At 48.5% G+C, this 14,791-nt stretch overlaps 1 protein-coding gene across 5 annotated transcripts in view; it reads left to right on the top strand.

The window, feature by feature from the left end:
- LOC144153083 (cytochrome b5 reductase 4) overlaps positions 1-14,791 on the top strand; it is a 221,097-nt gene that overhangs the window by 168,666 nt on the left and 37,640 nt on the right. The window contains exon 1 of one of the 5 annotated variants that reach the window (XM_077684732.1): positions 7,978-8,119. The exons of the other annotated variants lie outside the window; for them this stretch is intronic. The gene's annotated coding sequence lies outside the window, so the exon portion shown is untranslated. Of the gene's footprint in view, positions 1-7,977; positions 8,120-14,791 lie in introns of those variants that run through there. 5 annotated transcript variants of the gene reach the window in all.

Here is a 14,791-nt window from a genome sequence, read left to right as displayed (position 1 = left end):
AGCACACGTGTGCATTTGCGACGCTGTAAAACACATATTTGAACTTCGAAAAACTGTTCGGGCTTGCAGTTGTCTCTCGTTCGTAATGGTTCAGTTGTCACAGCATTTGGTTGTTTGAAAACGGGTGGTTTTTACCACCCGCTTTAAAATTGTCTGGTACCGACAACATATAATAATGGAGCCGAGAACGAAATAAAAAGGTTTCTTCTTTTTTCTAGTGAGCCGGCTGTCGGTTGCCCGCCGGTGAGAAGCAGAAGCGAAATAAACTGCTTCTCATCGGCTAGTCCGGTTGTGGACAGTGGTGTCGTCAGTCCGCGTCACGTTCGTATCAAGGCGCTTATGTCAAATGCTTTCAGACGCCCGTCCGAGGGCCCCAAGGAATTCGCCGAGCGATTTCAGGGCTCCACGGAGCTTTCACTGCACAACGGAGTCTCTCTCTCTCTCTCTCTCTCTCTCTCTCTCTCTCTCTCTCTCTCTCTCTCTCTCTCTCTCTCTCTCTCTCTCTCTCTCTCTCTCTCTCTCTCTCTCTCTCTCTCTCTCTCTCTCTCTGTTGGTCCCTCTCCCCTCATCCCTGGGGAATCGTGACTGCCTGTTTGGCAAGGGGTCGCGTGTTAATCGGGTAGGATCACATGTCGCTATCAGGTAGTTCTTTCCTAGAACTGCAACCTTAAAAGGATGGGAAACAGGATGAATAAATCAATCTTTCGATAAATGAATCAAGCAAGCAAGGTATACTTTATGTTCAAAAAAAAAAAAAAATAGACGGTGCGAAATATTGTCAGCTAGCCAAAGACGGCGCAGGTCACTTGGTCTCTTCAGGGAACAAAGTTGCGAACTTTGCTCCGCCAAGAACTCAAATAATACACAAGCGGCGCAGGAACAGTCAACAAAGTGACATGCGCAGGCGAGTGTCGGCGAATCGAGTGCTGCGGCGTCCGCCCTGCGAGCATTCATCTTTCCGCGTGATTGTTGCTGGAACAGTCGAAACACATCGAGAACACTGGAGATCAAAGAAGATTATTCTAGTCAAGGGACGAAAGGGCGAAACACTCTCTCTATCAAATTAGATAGCCTACGCGGCATACAAACGAAATGGACCGAAACGGGTGCTTTACTTCTAACTTAGATAAATAGCTGGCAACCAAAACACTCAAATAAACTAATCGGAGGGCATAGTTCGCGGCATTACCCCCCCCTCCCCCCCTGTATACGAGTGCAAAATAAAACGCCAGTCCAAAATAAAGAAGTCCGTCATCTTGCGTAGCAGCGCTTGAGGCGAACCACTTGGATGACTTCGGGCCGCGTGCGTCGTCTTGATGGGCCAGAATCACCGCCGTGGACAACTCCTACACGTCGCTGAATTCTTTAGGGTCCGAAATACCGTCGCATGAGCTTCTCACTGAGTCCGCGTCGTCGAATTGGTATCCAAACCCACACAAGATCACCTGGATGATACTCGGCGTCTCGGTGTCGGAAGTTGTAGCGTTCGGCATCCACCAGCTGCTGGTCCGTTGTACGAACCTCGAGCAAGCTGACGGACCTCCTCCGCACGCTATATATGCTTGTACGTCGGCGTTGAGTTCTTTTCTTCTACGTGCGGAAGTATGGCGTCGAGCATCGTAGTCGGCCGTCTACCGTAGACAAGCTCGAATGAGGTCACCTGCGTAGTTTCCTGTATAGCTGTGTTGCACGCAAACATGGCATTAGTGAGGATTTCGTCCCACGTCTTGTGTTCAACGTCGACAAACACCCCGAAACGGAAATGCGCACAAGCGCCAGTGATATAGGCGTGGGTGCCGTCCTCGTTCAAAAGCAAAGCGGCTGCGAAAACGTGATCGCTTATGCCGCGGTCTGTCAAAAGAAAAAAAAAACACAAATGAACAAACCAGGGGGTATATTCGCGGCAATTAGGCTAACGGCTAGTTCACCACTGAAATATTCTCGGAGACAATTTGGTTGTAAAATATGGGCGAACGACGGGGAAAAAATTACGAAATAAACATTGAAATAGAAAAAAAAACGTAGTATTCTATAACGCTGACTTTGACCAACGGTGCAAGGCAGTTTGAGTAAGTGGTGCATTTTACACCCCGCGATGCGATGGCAATGGCAAAAATCAAATTACAGTGACCAAAGTAGAATAGGAGGGCTTGAGAAGAAGACATGGGGGAATTTGTAATGATGGGACAATCTCAGCGCTCTTCGCACGTTGATCGAAAATAACTGGTAAAATAACTGATCGGACTTACGAAATTGAGTTTTAATTTAAATAGAAGATAATTTGATTGTAACCGTTACTATTATTCCTGTTGGGTAGGGAACCACGTAACTTCTCGAGTTTAAATTGGCTGTTAGAACAACGGCCCATCCGCTCGTTACCTGGTGCTTCAATGTAGACAGCGAGTTTCCGGTGAATACTAAGCAGCTTTGGTTATATAATTGGACCGGATAATCATCCCAGCGTCTTCTCCCGCCAACCTGAACGCTCACGAAAAAACGAAGGAAACCAAACGTGCTCGCTATGCGGGAACTCGTCCAATTATTTCCTCGACGATAAAAACCTGAGCAGGAAGAGATTGGCTGCAGGCAACACGGCGAATTTGCCTCGGTTCGTTTTGTTCTCCGCTTCGTTCGTCTTGGGCAAGACCTTTCCTTGCCAATCAGCTCGGAACGTTCCGCGAGCGGTAACGAGTTTTCCACTTTGGTAACAATCGCATTCTTCGCGAATTACACTTGCTAAGTGAGCGAACTTCCTTCCCTGGTGAGAAATTTATTCTCAATTCACATGGAAATACATCGCCGCTTTTTATCGCCGAGGAGGAGGAAGAAGCTTTATTTATGAGGCGTTCATTGCGAGCTCCACACTGGACGGAGGTGGTTCCCTGTTCACGGGAATCCATATGCTGCTCTTGCCGCCTGGCCCCTGGTGACCAGCCGTAGCTGATCCTCCATGGTCGTCCCAATAGCGGATCGGGAAATTGCGTCTCGTAGTGTTTCTTTTTATGCGTCGAAAGCCGAACAGAGCAGCCCTCGACCGAAGGGAGGCGGTGTTTCTGTAATGATTGCCGTTCCTGCTTGTTAAAGCTGCAATAGATACAACCTTGGTTCAATAGAAACACTGCTTTTCCCCCATAACAATGATGCCAGTTTTTTTTTTTTTTTTTTTTGCAATCTCCAAACAAATATTGGAGATAATGAAGATAACATTCGTAGCAGTGGCATTTGCAATCTCCAAACAAATATTGGAGATAATGAAGATAACATTCGTAGCAGTGGCAACTTCCCGGCCACTTTCCGGTGATTTCTCAATGACCTCACGAAATCTTGCTTGTGCGATTGGCGACCGTCGACCAGCACCACCGGCGAAAAAAATTGGCCGCGTATGTGCTCCTTTCGTTGGAAATGTCGACAAAAGACGGTATTCTTTGTCGACATTTGCCGAGTAAATGCCTCCCTTCGCTTTCTCGCTCACCTCTCATGTTGTTCCTCTCCCGCCTCGCTTCTCCCAAAGATAAGCACACTAGAGGTTTGCTCAAATCAATTTAAATTCACCGCGTTAGACTTCTCCAGGCGGGGTGCCTCGATGCCAGCGCTGCCGTACGACGGAGACGCGCGTGAATCGAGGCACCTACATATACTTCAACGTTTATAAAACCGCGTTGCCAACAGGGTCAACACGGTAAATACGTACAACACGGAACATACGGAGTGCTAGAACTGGAGAGTTTTAGCAGTCCGTCTGTTCCGCCTTGTACGTAGTTACTACCGTGTTGACCGGGACCCGTCTGGGCACTTGGGCATTCGTCGCGGTAGGGGATTAGTTCCGCAGGCCGGCCTTCGCCATGTCCGCGCATTCGTCACGGACGGGCGCGCCTCCTCGCCCTTCCGCGAGCGCAGGCGCAGACGAGTCCCGGTCAACACGGCAACTATTACGTACACGACGGAACAGAGGGACTGCTAAAACTCTCTATTTGTCTCCGGTGGCGAGATGTGAGAGGCCATGGAGGAACCTGTCGCCAGAATTCCCATTGGCTGCGAACGCGGGTATGTGCCAGCCTAACGTTCGTCCCCATTGGTTGCGGCTCGTCATGTGGCTGCGAATACTGGTAGGCGGCGGCCCTATGTTAGGCCTAACGTCATGATTTGAAATCTTCGTCAACTGGTACCCGCAGCTTGGGTACGAACACCTTTACTGGCACCTCTTTAGGCTTAACGTTAAGTTTATGTATGCTTAAGCTTAAATCAGGCCTAACAAGCTGACTGGCCGAGTTTCTTAGTCATAGTAATAGAGAGAAGGAAAGGCGCAAATAAGAACGGATGGTGATAAAAGGTCGAAATATAACCGGTTTGTCGTCTTGCGTGCTTCGCGACATGATAATCTCAGCACCAACGTTTTTAGATACTTTTTCAGTTCCGCATCTCCCCGCCGCGGCCATGGAGAGAAAGCGGCCGGCCGCGACTCTCGCCACCGCGGCGCTGCGGTTGCGAGTTGCGCTAGGAGAGCGAGCGTCGTCTGCTAGCGGGGAGCGTTCCGCTCGGCGCCTCCGGTCCTCGCCGCTTCTGGCTGCGTACTGCAAACTAAATAACTGTTCCCGGACGTTGCTCATCATTTTGCTGCGGCCGTTGCAGTTCGAGATCTATTTGAAACGGACGGTATTATGCAAGGAGTCGTGTACATACGCCCAGGGATTTGAAGCGGTGGCTAAAATATCAAGAACGACAGCGTTTTACATGAACGTTCGCGTAATAGTGGCTGTCATGCGTGCGCACAAATTCTCTTGCCATGCCAATTGCGCAAATTTATTGCATCCCGAATGATATTTTTTCACACGACTGTTGGAGCAGCTTCCCGTTTCGTAGACAACATAGGTGATATCGTGTCGCGCAACAACGCTCTTCAGGATTGTATAGGCCCCGCTTTCTTTCGGGCCCAGTAAAAAAGTTTGCCGACGCTGCCGCGGTTCTTCTTCGAGTGCTGCCGTTCTCCAGATGGCTGGGAGCCGTATTGCCGCACTATTCTCGACTATCTGTGCAAAATCGGTGTATTGCTGGAGCCTGGGGAACAGGCGCCTTGGAGAGCTCCTCTTGTCGCTCCTTGAGAAAGTGCTCTCCTTTTGTAATAACCTAGCTCGTGCGCAGACCCTACGTTTCTCTTTTTCGGAGACCGCCGCCGAGTCTGCTTGCTCAACAAGTTGCTGGGAAGGTTGGGAAAGTTAACGGAAACTGCACTTTCCTTCAGTGCCCATTAAGCCCGGCCGATCTCGACGACTTTACATTACTGATCGCAATATCCTCTTCGAGAAAATGAAGTCCACATACCTTGCGCGTTTTGCTTATCTCTTTGTCCACGCGGGGAATCGCTCTTTTCTATTGGTTGAGAAGCTATGGATCCGATGACGGCGCTAAATGTTCTGTATCTGTTCGTACAGCCAGGTGCGGAGCACGTTGGCATTGCGGTAAGCCAGGCTCATCAAAGAAAACACAGCGTCTTGACGGAGTCACGAAATCCTCGATGAAATCGGCACTGTTCAATAGCGTCACAAACTGAACGCACTAAAGGGGCAAGGTTCGCGCACGGGGGTCAAAAACAAACGCAAACGACAGGAATAAACTTGTAGAGACACGCAACTACGCCAAAACTTCGACGAAGAAAATTGTAGAGACACGCAACTACGCCGAAAATTTGAGCATGCATATACGCATGCACGTATATCCATGCTCTTTTGCAAAAGTGAACTCGGAAGAACCACACAAGTGGCAAACAATTTCATTGTCTTCTGTTTATTGTAGCTGTTTACTTTCAAGAATGTACGCAATTATCGGATGTGTGCGCCCACCCACGCACGCACACCAAACATGTGGAGCGCTTAACTAAGTGGTTTTCGCCCTCCTGCTCCAGTCGGAAGGAAAGCATAACGTAAACCGCATGTGAGCGCTGGGATGTCAGCGCGCAAGAAAAGCTATGTGCGCTTGAACCTAGAACAGGCACAGAGAAGAATAATCGGCACCACATGAGAACGTCGACTTGCCGGAGAGCGCATGCAACGCCGTGCAAACGCATCGCGCGCGCGAGAAAAAAAAAAATGGCAGAAAAATATAACATACCCCGCAGGAAAAAAAACTATGTGGCGTAACACGTTACGTAGGGTTGCTGGTCACGTGATTTTTATCGCTCTTGGATTCCTTCGCCCTCGTGCAAATGCCAGCCCGGCCATCCGTAGAGTTCCGCTTCGGCATCTCAGGTTGTGATCTGGCTGCGTACTCGAAAAGCAATAACTGTTCTCGGAAGTTGCTCAACATTTTCTTGCCGCGCACGCGCTATTCCAGTTCGCGATTTATTTGAAACGGGTCGATTATGCAAGGAGATGTACGTACGCCCAGTGATTTTTAGCGGGGGCTAAAGTACCAAGAACGAAAGCATTTTAAATGAATTTTCGCGTAGCAGTAGCTGTCAAGTGCGCACACAGTTTCGCTTGGCATGCCAATCGCGCAAGTTCGTTGCAGCACGAATGATATTTCCTGATAACCATGCGCAGCAACTGCATGCTTTCTTTATGAAAGACATCCGCGTATCCTTCGTATTTTCAAAGAAATCAAATTGCGCAGGTAAAGCTAACCCAAAATCCTTGAGATTTAGATTGTATGTTTTCTAGTTATATTGTGTTAGCATTAAGAATTTTTATTTTTGTTCATTTGTCTGTTTTGTTTCACTATTTTTTTAGCATGAGCTAGCTACATTCCGTCCTCCTCTTGCACATTTTGTAAAGGGCATAAACATGTGCCTCATGCTCGACGCATGTGCCCAGTCTCCTCACAAGCATCACTGCTAAAGTGGGCTGGAAAATCCCGTACAGCCGACTGCGAGTTAAGCCAGTCGGCATTGCACCAAGCCCAGCACAAGAAGGAAAATACAGCACGTTGACGGAGTCACGAAATGCTTTCACCCGCGGCCGCACTGTTCAATAGCATCCCACACCGACTACACTGAAAACGGCAAGTTTCTCGCACAAGGGCAAAGACAAACGCAAGCGAAAAGAAGAAACTCGTAGAGCAGACACGCAACTAACCGCGGCCGCAACTTAGAGCCCAGCGGACCGGCCGCGCACGCCGTCAACGCTGCCGCCGGAGCCGCCGCCGCAGCCGCCGGCACAGCGCAACTCGCGACCGGAGCGCCCTCTCAGCGCCTAGGGTAAAGCCGCGCCCGCTTTGGAAGGCGCAGTTCCGAAACTGAAAAAGTATCCATAAACGTTGCTCAGCACCACCAAGTCAGCTGCACACAACTCGGCGAGAAGTGATGCTAACGCATTCTGGAATCATAATCTTAGGGGAGCCCGTAGATTTTTTTGTCTGTTCAGTGATTTGCATATGTCGTTTTAGGGCCCGCGTGATAAATGAAGGGAACCTCTTTTCCGACGTTCATATTAAATAACTCTAACAATAGAGATTTTAGCGTGATTGCGTGTGCTTGTATGTGCGTATGTTTAACGCAGGCACGCGCTTCTAACCTTGAGTGAGCTCCCAAATATTCGTCTGTGTCCATTGGTGCGTGAATTTCAGGCGAAACCTTGACGAAACGAAAATTTTCTCTCGCTCTCTCGTGCCTCTCATTTTGGCTCTTATTTTGCTATAGTTGTTTCTCTCTCTTTTTTTTTTTTTTGCTTCTGTGTTTCGCGCCTGTCTTTCGTCGTTTTGTTTACTTTTTTTTCTCTCTTTCGCTGCTATGTTTTTTTTTCTGCCTTCGCCTTTTCACGTTATAGGTGGAACCGTCCCGCATAAATGATGCACCTGTCAGTTCCCTTCGTCGTACGCATTCGTTCACGAGCCAAAAGTGAATGCCGCGAGAACAACAGAGAAAAAAAACACAGGGGAGCATTGACGGCGCCCTTAGAGGGAGGACGTCACGTAAATGTTCAGACAGTCGAGCGTGCGCGCGTCTCTGTTTTAGCGTCTCGAACGAAGCTTCAACTCTCGTGTTCGAACTCAGCGTTTGTGTTTCGTGTTAGACGGTGTTAACGGTGCTATCAGCTGGAGATCCGCGCGTGCAGGTGTGGTGTGTCGACTTTTTCGCCAGTTCACTTTTGATCGTTTGACCCTGAAACGACCCCCAACAGCGTTCAAGGTGAGACTCCGTGTCACCGAACTCTTCTGCACCTCCCCTTCCATTCTGTTCTTTTTTTCTTCAACTGCCGCAATTTTGAGCAACAGACGCATACCTGAGGGTCCTAATGAGGAGGCCATTGTTTAGTGACGGTGTTTCGAGCTCGGCGAATTTCCTTCAGTTTTAATGGTGACATTGCGAAGATCCGTCGCTCAACACTAGTGGAATGATTAAGGTAAAGCTGGCTATACAGTTTTGCAAGACTGCCGCCCTTCCCTTGCTTTTGAGTTTCAGAGTAATTCTATCACGTGATACAAACAGCGTCCTAGTTATTCTAGTTCGTAGAGCGATGACTGTATAGTTAGGGGGTCGGTCCTGGGAAAAAAAAAAAAATTGTTGCGAAGTTTGCTCACAAAGGTAGGTGTGAACGGCTTTCTTTTGTAGCTGTTTGGCTGCGTTTTTAACAAATATATATATATTTCCTTTGCGTTGATCAACACTCAGTCCATATTCCATTCAATCAGTCGGAAAGTCAATTTAATTATCCACCATAGAATTGCGCTTCATTGACTAGCGTTCTGGAGCTGTTACGAACAGTTTCGCATAGCTCATGTGCAGCTTTCCCGCTCATAGCAGTCCGTTCAACAGCGATTAATCTGTAATTATTTAGCGTAATGTAAAGTTCTTTCGCGCTGCTAATATTGGGGGTGAAAACTTGCTTTGCGCACAGTTTCAAGTCTTGCACGTTTTGCGGCTAGGTTCCTGAGCCATGGAAACTATTCCATAGAAATGCATGGGGAGTAAAATTTGATCGCGAATTACACATAAACTATTAAGAATCCTGAAAAGTTCTTCTAGTGTTTCTCTTCCCGTTGAAGTCTTGCTTTGTGCCAAATATCACTTTCCTGAAGTAATTTTCCTAGGTTCCTGCGAGGTTAGACTTTTGAGCGGGAAAGCTGGGTATGACTGTTCTGCTCTCTTTCTTTTTGTTTCAGATGCTTTTGAAAGAATTTTGTGACGGAGCTATGACTTATGAAACTATGAACTATGACTCTGCGGGCCATGACGCTATACAATGCATTTCGGAACAGATCGTGGTATGGGAAAGGGAGCAGAAAGATTGTAGTGACATGCATGGCGAACTGCTGTAGGTCGTCATTGAAGCGAAAGCAGGCGGGGGGCATGCGACAGCGAGAGGTCGTCTGCTATAGGGCGGACCGACGTACACGGACGAAAGCCACTCCCTTTTCATCGGTGGATTTTGCACCATAAAATTTACGGTATACCAGGAAGTATAATTTAGGCGCGAAGGAGGGAGGGAGGCCTTTAATAATAAAGAGAAAGTCTTTGCTAATTTAAAGGAGCCATGAAGAGAAAACACAAGTTTGGTTCATTCGAAAGATTGCCTCGTTAGAACCATAACGACACCACTTATAACGCAAACTTCGCTCAAATAAGCTACATAATTAGGAAAAACGGGAATGGTCATGCGACCCACCAGCTCATTTCCCGCAACAGAACCTATGCCGTCACATGGGCTAAGCTCTGCGATTGGCGGAGGCCGGCAAAAGCAAACGCATGTTAGGCAGGGCTTACAGTTTGCATAGCGAGCTAAATGCCCGTGAAACATACTGCACATTCTTTTTATGACAAAGAACGGTGGAGTAAACGGTTGAAGTTCCGAACGAACACGCAAGCGTGTGCGCCAATGCGTACGAAACAACCGCCTGGCCGAGCTCGACATCTCGCCGTCGCGCAGACGAATTTTCGGGTTCGAGGCGCTCTGACCTTGGAGGAAAAATGCCGTAAACACCGCGCATTGACGCTCGTATCTTTCTGGTCGAAGCAGAGAGCTCGCGCGAACGGCTTTCCATACACGACACCGGCCAACTGGCATAAGCGATACTGCTACTGAAATTGAACTATTATTAACCGTAATAAAAATACGGCACATACGTACCAGTCTGTATTCGTCCGTCGCGACGGGGCTGACGAGGCAGCGGTGCCGACGGCAGGCCGTTCGTCTGTTGTGGCTATCGCGGAATGGTCGCTTTCCCGTCCACCGCGTATCCCACAACTCTTGCCGCTCGTGCACTTAGAAGCATTGAGCGTTCAAGTGGTGTGAGGTTGTTAAATGCAAGCCCGAGCTCCTCGGCGAGAGTTTTGTTCTCCGGATCAGGCGATTCCATGAGGGCTGCTGGTGCACTAGGTTTTACTAGTATTTTTAAAATGACCGCCGTCTCGGTGGACTCCCGCGTGTGGGTGCTATATGGAGTCAACATACTAAGTATCTGTTTCATGGACCGGCTCTATGACGCCATTGTACACGTCACGGAATGTTCAATTTTAGCGGGAGATTTAAAATTTTGGCTGAAATTGCCTTATTTCTCAGTGAATAAAGCATCATTTGCTTCCGGGAAAGCGCTTGGGGTACTATGAAACACCTAATCTTTCGAATAAAACAAACTTTTGTTTTCTCTTCATGGCTCCTTTAAAGCGAGCGTCTCGCTTCCTTCACATTTTAATGCTGGCAAGTTGTCGAAAATGCCCTGGTTTTCTGTTCGGGACCTCCGGTGGCGGCGTATTGAACGCTTCTAACCCGGTTTCTCCAACTCTCGTACGTTATTTCTGGCGCCTCCTTTACGGGTCCAGTGTCGCACATTTCAATTTCTAAGCGAGGCGTTGTCGGCCGATCGATATCCTCGAAAAAGCGGCTCCGCTTGTGTTTGTTTGTTGCCTGCGGCTCTTCGATTGTTTGGTTGTTTGCGGAGGTCTTTTATTGACAGAGCGAGAGAAAACAGTGAAACGCTTTAACTTTGGTGCGGTCTAACTATGCCCTTAGAGGAGTTGTAGTACTTTTTTGTGTTTGTTTGGCATCTATTGAAGACTTCTTGCATCGCGTTGCTAGCTGCTTTTCGCAACCGCGCTTGCTTATCGATGGCGTACACACGAACGCACGGTACGCGCTCGATGGCTATATAGTTAGCCATCTTAGTCGATGGATCGATCGATCAATCGGTCAGTGAGTGGGCCATTGATTGATTGATTGATTGATTGATTGATTGATTGATTGATTGATTGATTGATTGATCGATCGAACCCGCTTAACACGAAAGATTTCGTGGGGATCGGCAACCCTGTCACGCATATCAAATTTCCTCCGTGCAATGGTCAACTTTACACATCACAGCGTGAATGAGGCGAAGCTGATGGGAATGCAATGACGCATTGCAAATGATGGGTTCACTTCAGGTCGCATGTGAAATATTCGAGCAGTGCTCCTGAAAACAGGTTCGTTGGTGCACGCTTTGAGTCAAGTTTAACCGGTGTTATTAAACGGTACAGGAAAGAAACCGTTATGGGTCGCGTACTAGCGCCACCTGACAGCTATACCATTTTGGTGCGTGAGGTGTTTATTCGCACATCGCATTTGCGTAAGGTATATACTGGCACTTGTGCGCGGCTGTGTTTAGTAATTATTCTACGGAGCGGTTGACCGCGTTTCCACTTGCTGTGCTACAAAGAACTTTTCTTTATTTGAATGAAGCTCAGTAGAAGTTGTTGAATCAATCATTAAATCAGTGCAAAGAACTTTGCTTTGCAAACACAATCGAATGGGATTCAAAGGAGTATTATCACAGCTTTTTCAAAGCCTTCGAAGCAACGGTCAAAGAATAAGTAGGCATGGGTGTGTGCACGCGGTCAAGTGGTGCACTTTGAGCGGAGAAATCCGTTTCTATCATAATGGCTATGCTTCGAGTTGAATGGGCGAATGAAGCAGGGAAATCGAAAAACTGCTCACCCATGTGAAAGAGAATGGAGTGCTCGACGAGGTCGAGGGGCAGGTAATACGCACATGTGTGACGTGCGGGGCGTGTGCTGAAGATACAAATCGACACGGAGAGCGTCGCGTCGGCAGAATGCGGCCACATAACCGCGTCGGCGAACGAGTTGCCACAGCTTTTGCGGGGAGCAAAGACCGTGTTCTCCGGCTTGCCCAGACTTCTCTGCTGTCGGAGAAACTTGCGAAACTATATAGGGCTCCTGCGCTGCTCAGGGCGGTGCGCTTCACGGCAGGAGGCCGAACCGACTTCGGGTAGTACTTCGGGGTCGTACAACGCTGCGGGGGTCCCATAGGATCCCGTGTTTACAGAAGCAAAGTGAGCTCGGTACTCCAGATTGTTCTGCGACATGGTCTACATCCCATCCCCAACGCGTCCGATATCTGTTTTGGTGATCAAACTGGCACAAGGGACGGTGACGGAGCTCTGCCACTCGCAGGCTCACCGATGGTCGTATGAAGCGGAATTTGAAGTGAGAGCTTCTTGTTTAGACTGTACACTTCGCGAAAAGGACTTTTCAACAACCGCTGATAAAATAAAAAGTGCGGGCCAATCCACCATGTGGAGGTGTTTGGGAAGCGAAGCTTTATACACCACCTACCACAGGTTACTACGGCCCGGTTTCGTTAACCACACGTTACACTGTACTTGTAACACGTTCTTCATTGCAACACGTTCAGAACGGCCTTATAATCCCTGTGATACACATTCAGACTTTTTGTATTCACCGCAGTTATATTCTTCGTGAATGTTAAGGCAATTCACGTTCCACGGATGGTAGTCGGTTGTTTGGTATTGGTGTTGCAAACGAGTCCAAACGCTTTGTGGACGAAATGGACAAACCACTGGCGCGCACACGGCCGCTACATGTGCCATGTGCGGAGCGCACAGCGTGCGAGAGGTCACGTGACGCTATCACGTGGCATTCAGCGAGAACGCAGGGATAAACCTGCAGCTGTGCTCGGTGAGCACACCGTCTGTCTTCCCCGTCTCCGCCTGCGTTCGTAGTTCAATGATAATAAAGAAAAAAAGCCGCCGTAGTTCAATTGGTAAGACAAGGGGCTCTCGCTCCGTTTTTCTATTCGGTCCAGCTTCGATTCCTGGGGGCGTTAGTAATTTCTTTTATTTGTTCGCGGGAGTTTTCTGTTGACGCCGACTTTCTCGACAAAACCCTTGGCTGGTAGAGGTACAAAGCTTCGCGTAAAAAAAAAAAAGAGTAACGCAGTCGGTGGCGACAGTGCATAAAAATCACTGAGTACGACGGACCGCGCAGGCTCGTCTGCTGCGGTGCGCCGCGCTTTCGCGCACCTGTGCACTTATGCGTGCGCTTTCAATAAGCACTGCTGGTTTGCGCCGCCGTTACGAATAAATGGTACAACGTTAGCTTGCCGTTTATTGCGTGGCTCAGTGAGAGAATGCAGCGAGCGGCACAGGCGGGAAATATGTTTTGTGATCCGAAAGTAAGGGCCGTAGAACAAAGTGGTCGGGCGAACTGAGCACCGCTATGTTTCCTTTTTTGCGCTCACTTTATTTAATTACGCTCTTTTGCTCATCTATTCCCAGTTCGCATTTAATAGGGGTCGACAACGTTTTGGTGTGGAGGGCCGAGTTGCGTGAAGCTGACACAGCGGAGGGCCGGACGGCAAATCGGGTGGCAGGAGAGGGCTGCTTCGGAGGCGAACAGAAAATAATTCAGCTATGTGCCAATAATATTTGACAGTAATTGAGAATCTGGCGGACTGTGAAAATGTGCGACAATGCAACTGGAAGCGATCGATTTTCAGTTCTTGGATACCGTCTTATACCCCATTTGAGGACAAATCTGGCGTGTCGGGGGCCGCTTAATACTGCCCCGTGCTCTGCATGCGGCCCGTGGGCCGTAGGTTGCCGACCCCTGCACAAGAAAATAATGAACACAGTCAGCGACGATCGTATGTAAATATTTTGGCCGTTCACCGTGTACGCGGCTGCGTTATGTTCATCATCATCATCAGCCTATCTACGCCCACTGCAGGGCAAAGGCTTCTCCCATTATTCTCCAATTACCTCGGTCCTGTGCCAACTGTGACCAATTTATCCCCGCAAACTTCTTAATATCATCTGCCCGTCTAACTTTCTGCCGCCCCCTGCAACGCTTGCCTTCTCTAGGGATCCACTCTGTTACCCTTAACGACCAGGGGTTATCTTGCCTTCGCATTACATGCCCTGCCCACGTCCATTTCTTCTTCTTAATCTCTACTAATTTGTCCTTAACACGTGTTTGTTCCCTGACCCACTCCGCTCTCTTCCTGTCCCTTAATGTTACACCTATCATTTTACGCTCCATTGCCCGCTGAGTCGTTCTCAATTTAAATTGGAACCCTCTAGTGAGCCTCCAAGTTTCTGCCCCGTAGGTGAGTAACCGGTAAGATGCAGCCTGTCATACACTTTCTTCTTCAGCGACAATGGTAGGCTGCTATTCATTATCTGAGAATGCCTGCCATATGCACCCACACCATTGCAATCTGATCCCTTCTAATTATCTCTGCCTCATGGTTGGAATCTGGGGTCACAACCTTCGCCTAAGTAGATATATTCGCTTAACCACTTCCACTGCCTCGCCCACCTATCTCAAACCGCTGTGCTGTCCCGAGTTATTGATCATTACTATAGTTTTCTGCATATTAATTTCAGGCCCACGGTTCTACTCTGTTCGTCCAGTGCGAAAAGCATGCTTTGCAATTCGTCCCCCGAGTTACTAGCAAGGCAATGTCATCAGCAAATCTGAGGTTGCTGAGGTATTCTCCATAACCCCTTACTCCCACCTGTTCCTAATCAACGTCTGAATACTTCTTGATAAACATGCTGTGAA

Source organism: Haemaphysalis longicornis, unplaced genomic scaffold, assembly GCF_048455015.1.
Source record: "Haemaphysalis longicornis isolate Haplotype H1 unplaced genomic scaffold, Haemaphysalis longicornis Haplotype H1 scaffold_9, whole genome shotgun sequence".
Taxonomy (NCBI): domain Eukaryota; kingdom Metazoa; phylum Arthropoda; class Arachnida; order Ixodida; family Ixodidae; genus Haemaphysalis; species Haemaphysalis longicornis.
The sequence above is the reverse complement of the archived record's forward strand: the minus strand, read 5'-3'. Positions and strand labels throughout refer to the sequence as shown.